Source organism: Mustela putorius, unplaced genomic scaffold (genome assembly GCF_011764305.1).
Source record: "Mustela putorius furo isolate JIRA1106 unplaced genomic scaffold, ASM1176430v1.1 tig00003863_pilon_pilon_pilon, whole genome shotgun sequence".
NCBI lineage: Eukaryota > Metazoa > Chordata > Mammalia > Carnivora > Mustelidae > Mustela > Mustela putorius.
Window position 1 is genome coordinate 2,889,095 of NW_025422015.1, and position 21,100 is coordinate 2,910,194.

Sequence of the window (21,100 nt, forward strand, 5' to 3'; positions counted from 1 at the left end):
CTGGAACTGAACCCTGTAAATATTTCTTCTCTGCCAGCTGGCTTGATATTAATCTTTGTTAATACATGGTGCTGCAGGGACCTTGTCAAGGTGATGGTGGCAGGAAGGCACTTCCCTTCCAAGTTCTGATTCTCATTTGTTTTTATTCATTGTGGAAGTCAGTGGATCAATGTGGAGATGGCCCAATGGGGCTCTCTTCAGTGGCATTCATGGACCAGCTCCTGCCTCTCACCTGGCCCCTGTGTCAGTGGTAGCTGTGGTTGCACCTTCTGGTAGCTATCTTCCTACCTGGCTGGGACACTTACACAGATCAGATGGCAAATGCCCTCTGGCAAGTTTCTTCCCCTCTGACCATCTATTCCTGTGGTAGCTCTTGCCCTCTTCAAAGTCCTTAGTTTTTCATTGCTTGCATTCCCTTGGCCTAGTAGTTGCTTTTCTGCAAGTGCTACTTCTGAATCCCTTAGAGCAGGGGTTGGCAAACTATGGCCAGTGGGCAAAATAAGGCACTAGCACTGCATACTTATAAAATTAGTTAAAAATTCATAATTTTAATACCTAATTATGGGAAAGTTGTAGGTAAGCAAGTATTCAAATGCAATGTTGGAATGAGTGTACTAACTTTTGGGAAGTCAATATGAATTATGTAACATATAATTATATAGGCAATGTGTAATGAAACCCTTAAAATGCACACATACTTCTTAGCTCAAAAGTTTATAAAAGAATGGAAGATGTATAAAGACTTACATATAGGTGTGTTTATTATAGTTCTGCTTATAATAGCAAAAACTGGGAAAGCTTTAAATGTCTAACAGTTGAGACTGGTTGAGCAAATTATATCCATTATATCCATGAATTAGATTATATTCATGTTGGAGAATAATATTTATTAACATGGAAAAATCATAATTTTATTTTCATTCTTGCATTTGTAATAATACATTCTAGAGGTTTAAAAGAAAGAATAATCAGTTGGGATTGGGGAGATTTTGATGTTTTCTTCCCTTTGTTCTTCTCAAGTTTTTCACATTTAGGTGTTTTTAAAGCTCCCTTTTTAAACCTTGTGCTACTGGGCCACTCATGCAAACCTATCTTTCTTTATTGCTTAAGAAGGCTTTTCACCTTCTCCAACTTGAGATGTGGTCTTTATTTAATATATTTTTATATCCATTGTACTGATCCTGGCCATAGAATCCCAGCTATCCACTCCCTTGGTATTGGGTTATCATTAAATCATGATGTAGTGTTTTGGGGAAGATGTTAAACCTCACTAGAGGCCAGGAACTTTCAAGAAGATGGAAAGTGATGCTTGCACACAAGCATTTTCAAATTGGGGATGAAGTTTCTTGACTCCTCTCATTTCTTCTGATAAAGATTCTACCCCTATAAAATAATATAAAATAGAGTCGTAGGGGTAGGGCTTGTGTTGGCAGGACCTGGGAAAATTGGGAAATATTATTTTATGAGAAGTGATTTCTTTTCTTTCTTTCTTATTTTTTTCCTTTAATGTGTATTGGCTCCAAGCCCAGCATGGAGCCCAATGTGGGGCATGAACTCACGACTATGAGATCAAGACCTGTGCCAAGATTAAAAGTCAGACCCTCAACGGACTGAGCCACCGAAGTGCCCCAAGAAGTGATTTCTTGATATATATGTATGTCATGGTAAAAAAATACGTACCTTGAGATTGACTGGTGGTATCGTTGCCTGTCTTATGAGGCCACAGTAGCATCAGGAGGACAGTAACATCCCTTAGACATCATCATCTCAGTGACCACAGAGGTCACAACTACCAAGGGAGAGACCTAGTATGGGTGATGGTGTGTACTATCTAAAGGAGGCTAGAAGAAGCCCCTATATATGATAGAATTATGAATTTTTTCCTTTGTGTTTTAAATTTTTTTCTATAATAAATCAGTAGTATTTGTGCAAGTATTAACAAACGTAATAAAAATTTATTTGGAATTAAAAGAGCCTCAATCCAAAGAAAAGAGGTCGAATTTTACACTTTCTTTTTTTTTTTTAAAGATTTTATTTATTTATTTGACAGACAGAGATCACAAGCAGGCAAACAGGCAGGCAGAGAGAAGGAGAGGAGGAAGCAGGCTCCCCACAGAGCAGAGAGCCCGATGCTGGACTCGATTCCAGGACCCTGAGATCATGACTTGAGCCAAAGGCAGCACCTTAACCCACTGAGCCACCCAGGCACCCCAAGGTCGAATTTTATACTTTCTGATGTCTTCTTCCTTCCATAAATCACAGTGCTTAACTGGCTACCTTTTCCATCTACAGATAAGGACAGAGTTTATGAGTATGACAGGCAGAAAAAATATACAGTCCTAAAAAAGTATTTTTTTTTTTTATCTTTGACCCCTCAGGAACTGCATTACACAATTCTAAGGGTCACTACTCACATGTCTTTGATGTGAATTATGCCCCATGGAGTTGAAATGTAGAGTTGCTCTTCTCTCCCCTATATTTACTTCTTAACTTACTTAATTATGTTGTTGAGAATAAGAAGCCCTAGAGGATATTCTAGATTGCTTCATAATTTAATGTATTAAGTCAGTTTTTCAAAAAGATAAATTAACTTTGACACTTGACCTACTGTCCAAATAGGGCATTTTACTTCTCTGAACCATTTTCTAATTCTTGAAAAAAGTCAGGGTGATTTACTTGATATCTTACAAACTGAGACTCTGGGCACTAAGCTAGGGAAGACTCATTAACATAATCAATTTAAAATAGTTTAAAATTGCTGGTATGTGTGGTAGGCTCTAATGTCTTCTAGGTCCTGGGTTAAATTCTTTAAACTGAAATTTTTGGTTAGATAGTTAATATATCTTTGAGCAGAGCAAGTATTTATTTAAGATACTCTGATGTTATATTTTTGCATTTCAAGTCCATGAAATTTTGAGAGGGAAATGTAGATGACTCCCTTATCAGAAAGTCATGACCTGTTCCAAGTCTGGGTCTTACTGATTGTAGTTTTTTGGGTCCCATGTTGACTTTATTATATATAAAATGAACATCATAATACCTGCTCATATTAGTTTTCTATGGCTGTCATCACAAATTACCATGAACTTAATAGCTTAAAAACAAATTTATTATTTCACAGTTTTGTAGGTCAGAAATCTGCATAGGCCTCATGGGGCCAAAATCAAAATGAGAGCAGGGCTTCATTCCATATTGGTGGCTCTAGGGGAGAATCTATTTATTTTTCTTTTCGAGCTTCCAGAAACTGCTCACATTTATTGACTTTTTCTTCATCCTTCACCTTCAAAGTTAGCACTGTAACATCTCTCTGACCCTCATTCTTCTGCTTCCCTCTTCCTCTTTTATGGAACTTTGTGATTATATTGAGCCCCAGTGGAAAATCTAGGATAATCTTTCTAACTTAAGACTAGGTGATTATCAACTTTACTTCCCTCTGCAACCTTAGTTCCCCTTTGCCTCGCATTCTAACAGATTCACAGGTTCTGAGGATTAAGATGAGGACATTTCAGGAGGCCATTATTCTGCCTATCCACTGCTCTACCCACCCTACTTGGTAGTTAAGAGAATAAGATATAAAAGCATTTTAACATTATCTATTACTATAATATAAAGGTCCATTTAAAATATTGGATGGATAAAATATTTTTGTGTGTTTCAAGTTGAAATAAACTGAAAAAGTCATCCCCATCAACATTTGATATTACCAGTTTTTTGTTTTATTTTATTTTTTTTATGTAATGTTTAAGTGTGAGCCCCTCTAACTGCACATTTCATCTTTTTTTTTTTAAGATTTTATTTATTTATTTGACAGAGAGAGATCACAAGTAGGCAGAGAGGCAGGCAGAGAGAGAGAGAAAGGAGGAAGCAGGCTCCCTGCTGAGCAGAAAGCCCGATGCAGGACTCGATCCCAGGACCCTGAGATCATGACCTGAGCCGAAGGCAGCAGCTTAACCCACTGAGCCACCCAGGCACCCCAGTTTTTTGTTTTAATATAAACTATTCAGTAGTTATTTTTTAACTTCGATCTGCAGTTACTTAAGACTAATAAGAGTGAATGCCATTTTATGTGTTCACTGGCTATTTGTGTATCATATTGTAAAAGGTCAACTAAAACATTTTATCTATTTTTAAAAGGCTCCATTCTATCTGCACTGAGTTGTATGAATTTGCAGTGCATTTGTGTTATGGCAATTTACCTAAGCTGGAACTACTATTCCGAGGATTCCCTGCCCTGCACAGTTCTGATTACTGTAGACCACAGGAGGAAATTTGCACAGAATTTGGGATACAAATGTGAAGAAATAGCCATTCTTCTTTTCATTTGTGGAAGGTTAGAGCAAAGAGGATAGCACGTTGTTGCTTATTTGCTGATTACCTTGCTGACATGAGACAGCAGCTGACTTGTAGCTCCTTTTGTGCAGCGAGGCTTCTCTACCCGACCCTGAATCCTAGACTGGCTACATGTTTGTCTCCTGTGACGGGTTGAATTATCCTTCCAGAAGATATGCTGGAGTCCTAATCTTCAGTCCCTCAGTATGTGGCCTTACTTGGAGATAGGGTCTTTACAGAGATACACTAAAATGAGGTCATTAGGGTGGGTCGCAACCCAATACAGCTGGTGTTCTCATAAAAAGGGAGAGTTTGGACAGAAAGACAGACATGTACACTGCAGGGAGAATACCATAGGAACATGAAGGAAGAGATTAGAGTGGTTCAACAGAAGCCAGGAACATCAAAGATTGCCAGCAAACCACCAGAAACTAGGAAGCTAAGATCTGAGAGGCATGGACCAGATGCTTTTTCAGCCCTCAAGAGGAAGCAACCTGCCAACAGGTTGATCTCTGACTTCTAGCCTCTAGAACTAAGACAATAAATTTCTTTTCTAAGCCACCCAGTTTTTAGTACTTTGTTAAGGCAGCTCTAGCAGACTAATGCATCTCCTAATCACTGATGTTAGAAGCTTGAAAGTCGTGAGAGATCTACAAGGGTTCCAGTTTGTCCTTGGGGGTTCTAACCCAAATTTGCAGATTCCTTTGTCATTACTTCCCTCATTTCACATCTGACTTTACTGCATGACTGTTTTATCTGATGATCTCATGTTCTAGTGTCAGATGTAGAGGCAACAGATTCACAGAGATTCTCCCATAATTTTTTGAGGTTCATATAATAAAAATGTCTCTTTCCCTGCCTGTGTGCACACATGCACATGCACACACACATACTTTCTAGTGGTTCTGTTTCTTTGATCCAGCCTTGATTAACAGAATTCTTCATATGCGTTTCATAGCAATCCTTAGGTATATATTATGGGAATATTTTCCCCTCAGACTGTGACTGTCTTCATTTTCATAATGGTGTTTCTGAAGAGCAACAATTCTTAATTTTGATGAAATAAGATTTATTAATGTTCTAAGTTTATGGTTAGTGATTTTTTTGGGATCTGGTCTAAGAAATCTTTCTTTACTCCCAAGTCATGAAGTACTCTCCCACTTTTTTTGAGCATAGTATGAGGTAGTGGTCAGAATTCTTTTATTTATTTATTTTCTTTCTCTTTCTTGAGGAGATTCAGTTGTTTCAATACCATTTATTAAAATGACCTTTCTTTCTTCTCTGAATCACATTAGTAACTTTTGTTGAAAATCAATTGACCATTTTCAGGTAGGCTTATGGCTGGACTCAATTTTGTTTCATTGATTTACTTGTCTATCCTTAGACCAAGATCACATTGTAAGGACTACTGTACCTTTATAGTAAACCTTGAAATCAGAGTGTGTAAATCTCCCATCTTTGTTCTTTTTCAAAACTGTTTTGACTATTCTAGATTCTTTGAATTTATATATAAATTTAGAATGAGCTTGTCAATTTCTTTAAAAAGTCTTCCTGGGACTTTGGGATTGAATTGGATAGATAGATCAATTTAGGAAAGTATTTATATCTTAATAATGTTGAGTTTTCCAATCTATGAACATGGCATATATCTCCATTTATTTAGGCCTTCCTTAAATTCTCTCAGGAAATATTTAGTTTTCAATGTAGAGGCTTCATCCACTTTTTATTAAATTTATTCTTAACCATTTTAAAGCTATTATCAGTAGTATCCATTTTAAAGCTATTATCAGTAGCATTTTATTTTTTTAATTTTAAAAATGTGTTTATTTTATTTTATTTATTTACTCATGAGAGAGAGGCATAGGCAGAGGAACAAGCATGCTCCCAAGGAGCAGTGAGCCTGATGTGGGACTCGATCCCAGGACCCTGGGTTCATGATCTGAGCTGAAGGCAGATGCTTAACCATCTGAGCCACCCAGGCACCCATCAATAGTATTTTTAAATGTTTTCTAATTGCTTGTTGATAGTATGTATAAATGCAATTTATTTTTGTATACTGACCTTGAGTCCAATAATTTTATTAAATTTACTTGTTAGTTTTAATTTAAAAAAATTGGTTCTTGGATAAAATTCAAAACACTGACAACACTAAATACTGGCAAGGTTGTGGGGCAACAGAAAATCTCATTCGTTCCTGGTAGAAAGAAAAAAATGGTACAGACTCTTTAGAAAACAGTTTGACACTCCTTTACAAAGCTAAATATAGGCTTACCGTGTGATCCCAGAACCATGCTTCTAGGTATTTACTCCTAGACCTGCACATGAATGTTTATTGCAGCTTTATTCAGAATCACCAGAAACTGAAAGCAGCCAAGGTGCATCCCAATAGGTTATTGGATGGGCAAACTTTGACAGATCCTACAATAGAATATTATTTAGCACTAAAAAGAAAGGAGCTATCAAGCTGTAAAAAGACATGGAAGAACCTTAAATGCATATTACTGAGTAAAAGAGGTCAACCCCAATAGGCTATGATTACAACTATATGACATTCTGGAATAATCCAAAACTATGGAGACAGTAAAAAGATTAGTGGTTGCCAGGGGTTTGTGGGAAGGAACATTGAATAAGTGGAACAGAGTATTCTTAGGGTGATAAATTATTATTTTAAATTATTTTTAAAAAGATTTTATTTATCTGAGAGAGATAGAAGAGGTGGGGGGACGGGCAAAGGAGAGGGAGAAGCAGGCCCCCCGCCGAGCAGGGAGCCCCATGTGGGACTGGATCCCAGGACTCTAGGATCCATGGCCTGAGCCGAAGGCAGACGCTTAACCAGCTGAGTCATCCAAGCACCCCTGGTCGTAAAATTATTTTAAATGAGTATGTGTTGGGGTTATGCAACATTATATATTTGTCGAAACCCATAGAATTGTAGAACACAATGCGCGAACCGTGATGTAAACCATGGACTTTAGTTAATAATAGTCTATCAGTCTTGGTTCAAGAATTATAACAAATGGACCACACAAATGCAAGAAGTTAGTAATAGGCAAAACTATACGTGAAACTGTGAAGGGGCATGTAGGAATTTTTTTTATACTTTCTCTTCAATTTTTCCGTAAACCTAAGAGAGCTCTGAAAGATAGCCTATTAAAAATAGATTTCTGGAGAGCCTGGTTAACTCAGTCTGTTAAAAACCCTCCACCTTCAGCTCAGGTCATTATCTCAGGGTTCTGGGATCAAGCCCTCCATCAGGCACCCTGCTCCCCAGGGAGTCTGCTTCTCCCTCTCCTTCTGCCCCTCCCCCTGCTTGTGCTCACAGGTGTGCATGTGCTCTCCCTCTCTCTCAAATAAGTAAAAATGAATGAATAAAATCTTAAAAAATAGACGTCTTAAGATTTTGAAATCTCTCTGCAATCATATCTTTGAATAAGCAGTTTTACATTTTCCTTTTTAATTTGTGTGTCTGTCTTTCTGTCTTTCACACATTCTTTTTGTCTTTTTAAACTGTCCCATACACTGTGAAATAGAAGTGGTGAAAGCATACACTTTTTTCCTGATCTTAGGAGAGAATTACTCAGTATTTCCTCTTTTACTATGGTAATGGGAACTATATTGATTAGATTCTCCCATGTTAAATTTTGCATTCCTGGTATCAGTTAGTCATATTTTATTATCCTTTCTATATATTGCTGGATTTAATTTGCTGCTACTTTGTTGAGGATTTCTATGTCTATGTTCTTAAGTGCTTTTTAAAATTTTCTTTCCTCTTTTTTTTTTAAGTTTTTATTTAAATTCCAGTTAGTTAACATACAGTGTAATGTTAGTTTCAGGTGTCGAATAGGATACCCATTGCTCATCATAACAAGTGCTCTCCTTAATCCCCATCTCCTGTTTACCCCATTCCCACCCACTGTTCCTCTGGTAACCATCAGTTTTTTCTCTGTGGTTAGGAGTCTGTTTCTTGTTTTGCCTCTCTCCTTTTTCCCCTATGATTGTTTGTTTCTTAAATTCTGCATATGTGTGAAATCATGTGGTATTTGTCTTTCTCTGACTGACTTATTCTGCTTGGTATAATACCATGTAGCTCCATCCAAGTCATTGCAAATGACAAGATTTCATCCTTTTTTGTGGCCAAATAATATTCCATTGTATTTATATACCACATCTTCTTTATCCATTTATCAATTGTTGGACTTTGGGCTCTTTCCATAATTTGGTTATTATTGATAATGCTACTATAAACATCAGGTGCATATATCCATTTGAATTAGTATTTTTGTATTCTTTGGGTAAATACCTTGTAGTGCAATTGCTGGATCATAGGGTACTTCTAATTTTAACTTTTTTGAGGAAGCTCCATACTGTTTTCCAGAGTGGCTGTAGCAGTTTGCCTTCCCGCCAACAGTATAAGAGGGTTTCCCTTTCTCCGGTTCTCGCCAACACCTGTTGTTTCTTGTGTTGTTAATTTTATATTGCCCCTTTTATAACTAGATTATTTGTTTTTTGAGTGTTGAGTTTAATAAGTTTTTTTATATATTTTGGATACTAACTCTTTATCATATATGTCATTTGCAGTTATCTTCTCCCATTTGGTAGGTTGTGTTTTAGGTTTATTGATTATTTCCTGTTCTCAAGCATTTTAATCTGTAGGCCCCCCCCCCAAAATAATAGTTCTTTTCCAGTTTTGGATTCAGGATTATTATCATCTCATAAAAGAAGTTGGGAAGTATTTCTAGGTTATTTGAAAGAGATTGCATAATGGTTTATTTCTTCTTAATGTTTGATGGAATTTACTGGTGAAGCATTTCTGGACTGAAGTTTTCTTTGTGGGAAATAATTTATAAATTCAAATACCTTATGTGGTTATTTGGATTTCGTTTTTCTTGTGAGTTTGGTATGCTGTATTTTTTAAAAAGATTTTTATCTAGTTTCTTGTAACTTTTGTATCTCTTGGCATGAAATTACTCATAATATTTATTTATTATCCTTTTAATATCTAAGGCTTTAATAATAAAGTCTCTTCTTTCATTCCTGATAGGTGCGGTTATCACCCTGATGGATGTGGTACAGCTTATGGAAGCTTTGTCCATTGGTGAGTGGCTATTTTTATTTAAGTAGCCATTTTAATATGGACCAAACTTGCTTTGAGTAAATACATCTCAGTCCTTGTCTAAATCAAAAGTGAGATGTTCTATAAAAGTGAGAGTTTCATCTTTGGCAAATATTAGGGAACTAATCTGGATTCAGCCAGTATGAGGGCCATGCAAGTGCAGACCTTAGCAAGGCTATAGCTATAGGTAGCAGGGAGGCAGAGGATATTTCATTAAATTCTGACTACGGCAACAGTAACAGAGTCCCACCATCTAAGATGTGCAGCCATTGCAGCCCAATTGTGAATTATACAGGCCCTGGCTTTTGCTGTATTTGGGCCAAGTGAGGACCCAGACGCTTAGGGAGAATGTGCCGCTGATGCAGTAGAGGATGAGAGTTTTACCTCTTTTATATGTAATATTTTCAGATATCAAGACCTAGCAAAATTATCTGATGCTTGTTCTACAGAAATTTATAGGCCAGGACTTAAAACTATACCTAAGTTTTGTGAGTGGCTCAGAGCATTGATGTGTGTGTTTCCAGCAGCCTGAGGTAGGCTGAGAAGACAGGTAACTTCAAGTCTGTTCTCTGTGTTGTTTTCAAGTGCATTCTGGCCCAAGGGAGGATCATGTAGATAGACTGACTGCTTGTGTTGTATGTGCCTTGACCACAGGCTTATTAGAGCTAGTCATCTCATCATGTGACCTCAGCTGGCTCTGGGTTTAATTACATAAACACTGCCTGATAACTTTGGAATGTCACAAAAATTGTGTCTTTATTCATAAGTGTAGCTCTTAATGATAAGAAGCAGCATCAAGGTTTCTGGTTCTTATGAAGATGATGAATAAGCCAGGGTGGTCAGCTTGCTCCCCCTAAATCAACCTTGGAGAAACTGTAGAATCAAGAGATAAAAATAAATTCCAGGAAGTAACAACAATACTCCATGAAGAAATCCTTGGGAAACTGAAGATTGTTTTCACTTACTTTGTATATAAAAGATAGATGGCTGCAACCCAGGGTGCAGGGTGGCAGTAAGAGGGTTTGTTGGAGGAACACAGTGATAAGACAAACAGAAATCTGTAGAGAGTGATTATACAGCCTAAACAGATGTGGGTAGACAGGCCTCAGCAGTTTTGTAAAGAGGCAGAGGCTATTGCAGATGGGTCATAGGGGAAATGGAAATGAAGAGGTTTTGAATGTGCAAGAAAGTCCCCTCAAATAAGCCCCAGTGATTAGAGCTAACACCACTGTAAATTCCTAAATTTTGCAAAAACACAGTAATAACATAAATGCTGGCTCTCTGAGAAATAGGTAAATTTTCTCTCCAGACACAGTAAACATAGTGTCATTATTAGTATGAGAATTAAAAGATGCAACTAAAGTGCTTAGCCCAGAGCTAGGACAATAGTTAGTGCTCAGTAGTGCTCAGTAAATATTTGCTAACATTTAAAATTATTTTAAAGATCAATTTAAGATGTAAGATACTCCCTGAGTGGCCTGTTGAAGTCATTTGAATAAAACCTCTGTTTTGCCCCTCTTTTTCTTCAACATGACTATCAAAAGAAAAGGTCTTATGAAGAAATATGTATCTATGAAAAGGGTGTATTCTCTAGAAATCTATAAACCTATACCTAGAAGTACCCAAGAAAACCTTTGGAGGAGTTGACATAAATGATATTGGAGAGTATTAGAGACTCCTCAGGCAAATGAATATGTGTGATGTATTCTTTTTTTTATTATTAAAATATAATGTATTATTTGTTTCAAGGGCATAGGTCTATGGTTCATGTGAGATGTATTCTTGAAATAGATCACAAAAATTGCACAGAGGCAAGAGATGAAGAAAATTGGGCTTTCCTTTATCTAGAGATCTGTCAGTTGGGTTATTCAGTTGAAGTCAGACCCTATTTCAGTCAGTTCATTTTTAATAGGTATAAGAGTGATAAAGTCAATTCCTTTGCTGGTCCAAGTTCTGGTTGGGAAGGAACTATTAGTTGATGACATGGAAATGATTGAAACTTTGGGATAAAGCAACTATTTATTATTTCAATTAAAAAAACTACAAAAGGTTAGTGAGTGATTAAAAAAAATACCCATATACTTCTCACCTGGATTTCATAGTTACTCACATTTTGCCTAGGCATCAGTTCTTTCTCTAGTTTTCTAATACTGTCAAATGCCAATATGGAAAATGTTACATTAGTTATAGCAGTTCTATAAGTCAAAAGTATTGGAATAGGGCTATTTATCAGTATAGTACTGCCTCTTGATTTGTATTATGTGTTGTGTTCATTTTTGCAGTTCTCTTGCTTATTGTGGGTGGGTGTGTTCCCTTCAAGTTTTTCATGAGCAGTCTTCATACCTGTGATTCCCCCTTTCAAAAAAGTGGGTGGCAATTTACTCAGTGGAATGTGCTATTTCTTAATATAGAGAAGAGACCATTTCAAGGAAATACTTTGGACCTTAGGATCCTTTAAAGAGAAAAGGAAGAAATTGATAATCTGATTTTTACTGATATGGAAAATAATGATTCTGAGAAATACCTATGTATATCCAATACAAAGGTGGAGTGACTTCTATTTCAAAATAAATCTTGAATTTCTAAATAAAATAGTATTTCACTTTCATATAATGTTATTAATGCTATTCCTTTCAAGAGCTCAATTTTTTTTTTCAAATTTATTTCTCCATTCATTTTCATCATAATTCTGTGATGTACATAAGATGGGGTAGTTATAATTTAATGGTTAAAATTCTAAAGAGAAAATACATCTTTTGGAAATTTTATTTGAAAGTTGAGAAAATGTATTTTATTTTCCCTTGCCAGAAATTGTGAAGACTATAAAACATATCAAAACATATATAGTATGTGTCCCTTTTTACTTGAAAATTTGTATTATTGATGCTTATAACCAAGAGACTAGAAAAATGAAACACATAAAAATACTTTGTGCTTTTTTTTATGACTATAGATGGGTGTCATTTGTCACTATACTTCTGAAAGCCATGAACTTTTCTATAGCAAATCCTGAAAGAATGAAATCAGCTCAAGTATATGCCTTGGTAAAAGTAGTATAGAGAGAAGAATCTTAGCAGGCTTGATGAAGTCCTGTTAGATACAAGTAAGAAAGATCATTAATACTGCTTAAGAAAATACTCTAATTATTTTCTGACAATTCAAACCCTGTGCATGGAATGCTTCTTGAAATGTTTGAAGTCATATCTTTCATTGAAGAATATATATTCGAGTATTATTAGGTCTAATATATGCTTATAGAGATGAAAGATGATTTTACTTACCTACTTATATTTCTAGTATTTTTGTCAGTTCTTATACTTTAGTATTAAAGAAGAAAAACATGTTTTTTTTTTTTTAAGATTTTATTTATTTATTTAGAGAGCGAGTGCCTGGGTGGGGGGAGGGACAAAGAGAGAGGGAAAGAGAGAATCTCAAGCAGACTCTGTGTTAAGTGTGGAACCAGACTTGGGATTTTTTTTTTAATTTTTAATTTTTTTTAAACATATATTTTTATCCCCAGGGGTACAGGTCTGTGAATCACCAGGTTTACACACTTCACAGCACTCACCATAGCACATACCCTCCCCAATGTCTAGACGTGGGATCTTGACCCAAGATCTTTACCTGAGCTGAAATCAAGAATCAGTTGCTTAACCAACGGAGCCACCTTGGGACCCCAGAAATACATGTTTTTAAAATGAAATAATGTCTCTGTGAGCTTTTAGAAACTTATTTGATCTAATTCCAAACAGTACATTTACAGAACTGTGATATTAAAAAAATAAAAATTCTTTGTTGTACATTTGAGTTATTGCCCTTGTAATTATTGCATGTTTAATGACTTAGGAATCTGATCCATCAATAATTATTTATTAATCAATCTCTGTATTATTACACTTTAATATGTGTTGTGGGACAAAAACAAAAAAAGGATGATAAATCATGGAACTTTCTCATAATGACCATCATTCTTTATGGGCAAAACATATGCATCCTAAAAATTAGAGAATAATCAAATGCTAAACAGCCTTACTGAGAGTACAGAGAATGGAGATACCAGGCTGAAGTGCCTGAGATTTTTATGAAAAAGATGAGATTTGAGCTTAGCTTTGAAAAAAAAGGTTAAGGATCCTTGAAAGTCAGGACATAGAGAAACTAATTTTTTATGTGCTGGGCATAAAGGTTCATTAGTCTTGGTGAAAGCAAATTATGGGAATAATCCTGTCTTAGGAAAATTAGTCTGGATGTTCTCTGTTGAATAGGTACATGACTTGGGGAAGAGTGGCAGAAGAGACTGGTTATCCTGTATTCCTTTTTCCCCAGGGATTTTTCCTTAACTCTCCAGCAGGAGAATATTTGGATTATTGGGGTGCCCGGCCATCCATTTCCAGCTTTCCTTTTATTTAACTGTGGCTATGTGAAATGTTCTAGCCTAGGGTTTGTGAGGGAAAATGATACTTTGAAAGTGATACTTCCAAAGACATGTCCTTAGAGGAAGGGCTATACTTTTTGTCCCCCCTACCTCTATCCTGCTGCTATGGGAGAGAAATGATCTATCTTTTCAAAGCTAGAAACCCAGGTTTCTTATTTCATGCAGCTAAACCTATATCCTAATTAATTTAAAATCTGCTACGTGCATATGGAGTACTGCATATAACAGAAACTTAAATAGGTGAATTTGTTTGATGGCTTCAAGGATAAAGACATTTCACAATGTAAAAAGAGTATATATATATATTTTTTAATGGCATAGCAAAACAGTGGCAAGTATACCTCTGATGTCTGGAGTGGCAGATTATGGACCAAGTGAGCCCATGGCTCTCCAGGGGTGGGAAAAATTCGATGTCTGTTGACTGTTCCCTACCTCTTTCCAAAGGCCCTACCACAGAGAGGAGAACTCAGGCTAGAACTAGCTAGTTTGCAAGTAGAAATGCAAAGGGATATAACTCTGCTGAGAGACTTTGTGCCTTAGGCAATCTTAGATGGCCGAGGGCTTGGTAATTTGGGGACTTGCCCAGTTGAAAAAGTTAACTGATTCTGTAATTCAAATTCAAGCAGTTATAGAACTGTCAGTTTTAGCAGAAGGTAAAGAATAGGGCCCTAAACCTTTTCAAGCATCACTGTTAGACTATGGGAACCTTTCTAGTTGTGGAGAGGAGATGAAGAGTGTTGCCTTGCCACCCAAATCTCAGTTGGCTTCCAATAGCTGCTGGTTGTGCCAGAGTGTTATAGGCATAGCATAGAGATAGTAAATAAAATGTCAATCCTCAAGCCTTGAAACCATCTGTGGTTGTGTTTGGCTGTGTTTATCCCTTGAAAACAAAAGAACTTGAAGCCTAGTGAGTTTTTGAAGGACTATTACTGCCAAATACCTGACATGCCCTGGCTGCAGAAACTTGTGATTTTTTTTTAACCTCTAAAGCAACTTCCAAATCTACAAACTTACGCTGGTTAGAAGTAGGTTGTGGAAGCTGTGCTCATTTCAGATGAATCTAAGAAGGATAATGGACAAGAAAGAAGCCCCTAGAGGGCAAAACCAGAGGCCTGTGAGGAAAATGGACAAGGAGATAGCAGAACTGACATCTTCTAGATTGGCTGAGACCTTTATGAGCTCTTGGAATTTTTACAATATAGGACCATTATTTTTTCAATGTTAAGATTAATTTTTAATTTAAGTATATATGTATCACATATATAAGTTTTGTCATAAAATTATGCCCATATTCAATAATTTTAAAGACACACAATTATATATGCTTTTAATCTAGTATATCCATTATCATGAACCCTTTTGGTCCTTGAACTTGCCTTTGTTTTCCCGTCCTAAGTCTTGGTGCAGACATAGCTACCCTGTTGGGGAGAGGTAAGAACTCAAAGATACTAGAGCGATCAGTCTCAGTTATGGATGATTCTGAGAGGCACTTAGCACCATGACTGTGTTATTCAAATGTAAGTAAGAAAATAATGTAAATGAGTCATCTTCATGAGGTTTTTGCACATAAGATGTATTTCATATCACTAAAGATATTTGATAATTAGAGAGCTTTTATTGTGGTTATCCTGTACCTCCCCAATGATTTGTATATTGGGTAAGGAACTACTCCATCGCCCCCCCCCTTTTTTTGAGTTGGTAACAAATGACTAGACCATCTCTGCACTTGACACAAAGGAGTGCATATCTCTGAAAACAATTGGATTTTGAGCTGATGCAACAATTGTATACAGCCTTGAATTGGTGTCCTTTGAGGTCTGGGTCAGACTATTGTATATATTGAAGGAAGCACGAGACTCAGTTTTTTTTAGAGAGTTCTGCAGCAAGAGTACAGTCAGCTGTGGTGCATTTGAGAGCCGTGAAAGTGTTCAAGCAGGGTATACACTCTTCCTGACTCACTCTGAGCAACTATAACCAATGATTGAGCATGGCTGGGTTTCTAGGTGCTGGCCATTTCTGCCCAGCATGAGACTCATGCAAAAGGCAGTTTTTGCTTTTTGGCTCCCTTTGGGGCTGGTTGAGTTTTTTGAGTGGTACCATAGTCTGGGCTCTTTTTACTCAAGCCTCTTTCTTTCTTCCTTTCCTTTACTTATTCCCACTCCCTCTTCCCTTTATCTTTTATCTGCATCCCCATCTAGTACATCTCTTGCACTTCTAACTGTGACTTGACCACTGCTTCCTGAAGGTTCAGAACAGATACAGGCATACATGTCAATTGTTCATTGTAGAGCCAAGCGATATGCCAGGAGCACATTTTGTTGTGGGATTTGAGTTACTACCCCTGTGCCACTCAATAGAGAATGTTCCTGTTCAAATAGATTCTCCTTTTTACACTTTATCAAATGTCTTTGATTTATCCTCAAGGTTTTCTAAACTCCCAGCCATATTATCTATTTTATTTATGCTCATCTTTTCCCTGAGTCATTGCGCTCCCACCCTGGCTCCAATATTTACCAGGTCTCTCTAGAACAGCTATGTGGCTGTCATCCTGGAATTGCCCTTCACTGCTCTCTTGGGATGGGAATCATTATTCTGGGGGGGAACCTAGGCCTTCTTTCTTCTTCATTTTGATGGAATACTTTTCTATTTTCTTAAAAGACATTGTTATTCCTAGGAAAGCGTTCAGTTAGCCCCTAAAATCCCCAATATGCCTCCTCTGTAAATGGGGTTAAGTAAAATCCCATTAATGAAATTAAATTACTTTAATACAAATGACTATAAATTATTTATATACAAATATAAATTATAAATAAAAATATTATTATAAGATATAAATTATAAATTATTAAATTAAACAAAGTAGAGTATATGAAGGGTTTAACTTAGTGCTGAGCACATAGTAGATCCTTAACAAACATAGTTTCTGTTCTTCCTCTTATTAAAGAAAAATGAAACTTTTCTGTCCTAATAAACCTTATAAGTAGGTCTAGTTTTATGACCTGTGCAGTAACACAGGGCCCTGTGCTAAGAAGGGCCCAATGCTTGGTTTAATGCTCTATTATCACTGTCTTGAAATTGTTAATAATTTTATCTTTGAGATTGTGTTATATAATTGAAGTCCAGAGGGACAATGGAACATGCATTGCACAGAGGTGGTACATTTAATGTGTGTGTCCATCTTACCTTGTCACTCCATTGACTTAATGCAACTAACATGCTCCATGAACACAGAATTCCAGTGAATGAACAATGTGTGGGAGTTCAATGACATTCAGACAAGTACAAGGTTAAGTATTATGCCTATGACCAAGTAGGGGTGCTGATATCCCTGAGAGGCCATGCTTTTGTTGAACCAGAATTTGCTTTGAATGTGAAAGAAAGACAGTGGCAATCTGGGAGACACAAAAGACCATGGAAAACTGTGTTGGCTCTCTATTAGGCAATTATGTGGAAGGAAAGATAGGATAACCCATAGTTCCTTTTCCTTTTTGTCCTTCCTTACTTAATGGTGAACCAAAGGTAGAGAGTGTTGGTAGAATGCACCAGTACCAAGAAATGAAATAAAAGCAGTAAGTTAGTTTTGTTTAGTATTTCTACTCTTCTTCTAAGAATGAACTATATGAATTGTGTAATTTCAATGATTCTGCATATCATTACATGCTCTTGAATTTAAAACTGTTATTGCATAAGGTAAATGTAAATGGTAGAAGTCAGGCTAATAATTTAAAATCTTAATTTTAAAAACTTAGAATGGCATTAAGTAGTGAGTAAGAAATACCGTAACAAGTTAAGAGAGAGACTATGGAATAAAGGAAAAACTGTACATTTCAGTAATTTAAATTGTTTCCCCCAGTATTTTGAGCATGAGACTCCATGCTTTTGTTTTACACTAGGCCTCGCAAAATAAGTAGTTCACTCTGCTAATCAAAACTTTTACTGGATTTCAAAGCCTGTATTTTATCAGCACAGTCTGGAAAATGATAGCTAGTAAGTTGTATTTCCAATTTTCTTTAATGAAAGATGGAAGCAGTATCACAGGATACAATCTAATGTTGCTTTTAAGTGGTTAATTGTTTTTGCTGAATTGGTGGGTCCAGGGCCAAAAATCCTACTTAAAAGGTAAAGTGGAAAGGGTAGAGATGGTAAATCTTTTATTGGGCTTTAGTGGTTTTAGGAGAAGAAATTAAAGAACAAAATTGTGTAGAGGAGGTACCAAATTTGAATGCCTTTTAGGGTTATTCTACTCTTTTATGAAAGATTTGTGTGTGAGTATCAGTAGAAGATTCTAGAATCCAGGGCCACTCAAGGTTCCTGCCAATCCTACCAGGCTGATAAATTCTTAGTGGCTGGGAACTGACAAGAGAAACAGAACAGAATCGAATGCTTTTTTTTTTTAATCCATGAGAAAAAATTCACATGAAATTCATCATCTAATTAAAGACTGAATAATAACTGATGGTACTAGTGCATCAAATCCATATTTGTAATTTTAAAGATACAGCTTGTTATAATTTAGAGTAAGTTTTAAAGATAATCGCTGTAAAGGGAATAGCAACCAAGATGAAAGCCATTGACAAAAGGAAGAAAGATTAAGGATCCTCTAAGCAAGGCTGGAAGGAAGTTTCATGGAAGAGTTTCAGGGAAGTTTTTCTTGTGATTACTTCTCAAGAGAGTATAAAGTGATGGTTTCAGAACTTCAGCCATAATGCTCAATTGTGTATTATTTATTTTACTTTAGAAAGGCATTCAAATGCCACAGCAATCTCTGTGGCTTGGCTGCCTTAAAATAGGTAGCTTCCCATAGGTGGCAGTGCTTTCAAAAAATTGAAAAATTTTTCATAATTTCAATTATGAAAAAGAAATGTAACACTTTATTGTTATTATTTATTGTTATTATATTATTGAAATAGATTAATTATGTAAGAAATGTAACACTTTATTGTTATTACTCTATTGTTATTACTCTATTGTTATTACTCAGCAGACTCCCTGCTGAGTGTGGAGCCCGATGTGGGGCTTGATTTCATGACCCAGAGATCATGACCTGAGCTGAAATTAAGAGTCAGATGCTTAACTAACTGAGCCATCCAGGCACTCTAAGCCTGACAATACTTTCCAGAGAAGGTTACCTATTAGCAACCTGCCAAAAATACAAACTAATACCTGAATCAAGAGTGGAAAAGATGTAGAACTTCATTAACTATTGTTGATTTGATGTTATTTAGTTCCAAATTATTTAAAGATTATCGTTCTTGTGCCACTTTGCTTATCTCTTACTATGTTTTTCTTCTTATGATTAGCCAGTCTCCTCTGCTTTCTTCATGCATTTGTGAAAATCATATTTGTGAATATATGTATATTTGTGAAAACCATATTTATGTATATTAATGATGCATTTTTAGGAAAAGAAAATGATAGGATGGTACCTTTTCATTACAGTTACAGCATATGTATTCAAACATAAATAACCAGAAATCTCCAAACCATGGCAGTGTATAATCTGTAATATTCTAGATCAATAGGAAATTCTGTGACTAAAGAATAAGGGTAATTCTCAATTCCCATATCCTATATGGTTAGCAAATGAGTCTTGCAACTAATTAAGAATAAAGTTATTAAGCAAATTCTTCCACCAACCAAAAGTACAAATAAAAGAGACCCATTTTTATCTACCAAACGACAATAAAAATGGATTTTATTCAGTGATAGTGTAGGGGAATGGTCACTGTCATATATTCTTAAAGGGGAACCAAGTGATACAATTTTTATAGAAGGAAATTTAGCTACATATATGTATCAGAAATTTTAAGATGTTTGTACTTTTTGATATAGTAATCCCAGTTATAGGAATTTATGTTTAGATAATATTTCATACATGTACAGAAGGATAATTATCTAAATATTATTTATAAAAACCCAAAATCGAGAAACCACCTTTGTGTCCAATAATGATAATTTATTATTAAACTAAGGTACTGCCTAAAACAACAATAAAAAACTCAGGAAAAAAATATTTAATGACTTGGAAAGTTGTTTGCAAAATATTTTAAGCAAAAAATTATAAAATCATAATTATATTTTTTGCAGAAAAAATCTGTAGAATAAAATAACAGAAGAGAATATAGACCAAATGGCTAGCTGAGTTTACTTCTGTATAATGGGCTTATGGGTCATTTTACTTTCTTCTTTATGGTATTTTTTAAAAAAGATTTTGTTTATTTATTTTAGAGAGAGAGAGCACTATTGGGGGTGGAGCGGTAAGGGGAGAGGGAAAGATTCTCCAGCAGACTCCCTACTGAGCATGGAGCTGGATGTGAGACTCCATTCTACAATCCTGAGATCATGACCTGAGCCAAAATCACGAGTCAGACACTTAACTGACTGAGCTACCCAGGCATTCCCTTCTTTATGGTTTTTTAATTTTCAAAGTTTTTTATTTTTTTTTAAAGATTTTATTTTTATTTATTTATTTGACAGAGATCATAAGTAGGCAGAGAAGCAGGCAGAGAGAGAGAGAGAGAGAGAGAGAGGAGGAGGAAGCAGGCTCCCTGTAGAGCAGAGAGCCCGATGTGGGGCTTGATCCCAGGACCCTGGGATCATGACCTGAGCTGAAGGCAGAGGCTTTAACCCACTGAGCCACCCAGGCGCCCCTAATTTTCAAAGTTCTATAGTGAACATATATTGCATTTGTAATGAAATACATTAACAGTTATATTTTTCCCAGGAAAAAGAAATGTAACACTTTATTGTTATTACTCTAAACATAGAGAGTCAATCGTTATATTAACACACTTTGAAAGAGCCCTTTTACAAATAAATAGGTCAATTTCCTTTTTTAGATAATAAAGTAGCATATATTCAGATCTACTTTCCCACTTAGAACAACTAGAAATGCTAGATAAATCACATACATATTTTTGGAAAAGGTTTGTTTGAAAGCATTGGAGAGTTAAAAGTCAAAAGGAGTTGAAGGCCAAGATCTCCCAAGAAAAATAAATGCATTGAAATTAGTGCCATATTTTGCATTGCTAGAGGTTTGAGAAACTGAGTAGAAAATTATGATTAAAAGAAGGGCCCCCTCTAAGAGCCTCTAAAGGCCCTCAGTTATTTCTATTCACTGGGGAGATAAAAGCTTAAATTCAGTGCCCATTAAAGAGCAGGAGACTTTATAAACCATACAGGCTGTATTTGAGAAGCCTGAAGGACTATATTCTAAGATATGTGGC

At 35.9% G+C, this 21,100-nt stretch overlaps 1 long non-coding RNA gene across 1 annotated transcript in view; it reads left to right on the forward strand.

The window, feature by feature from the left end:
* LOC106005821 overlaps positions 1-21,100 on the forward strand; it is a 100,395-nt gene that overhangs the window by 61,379 nt on the left and 17,916 nt on the right. The window contains exon 2 of the long non-coding RNA XR_001179466.2: positions 9,371-9,424. This is a non-coding gene — a long non-coding RNA (uncharacterized LOC106005821). The remainder of the gene's footprint in view (positions 1-9,370; positions 9,425-21,100) is intronic.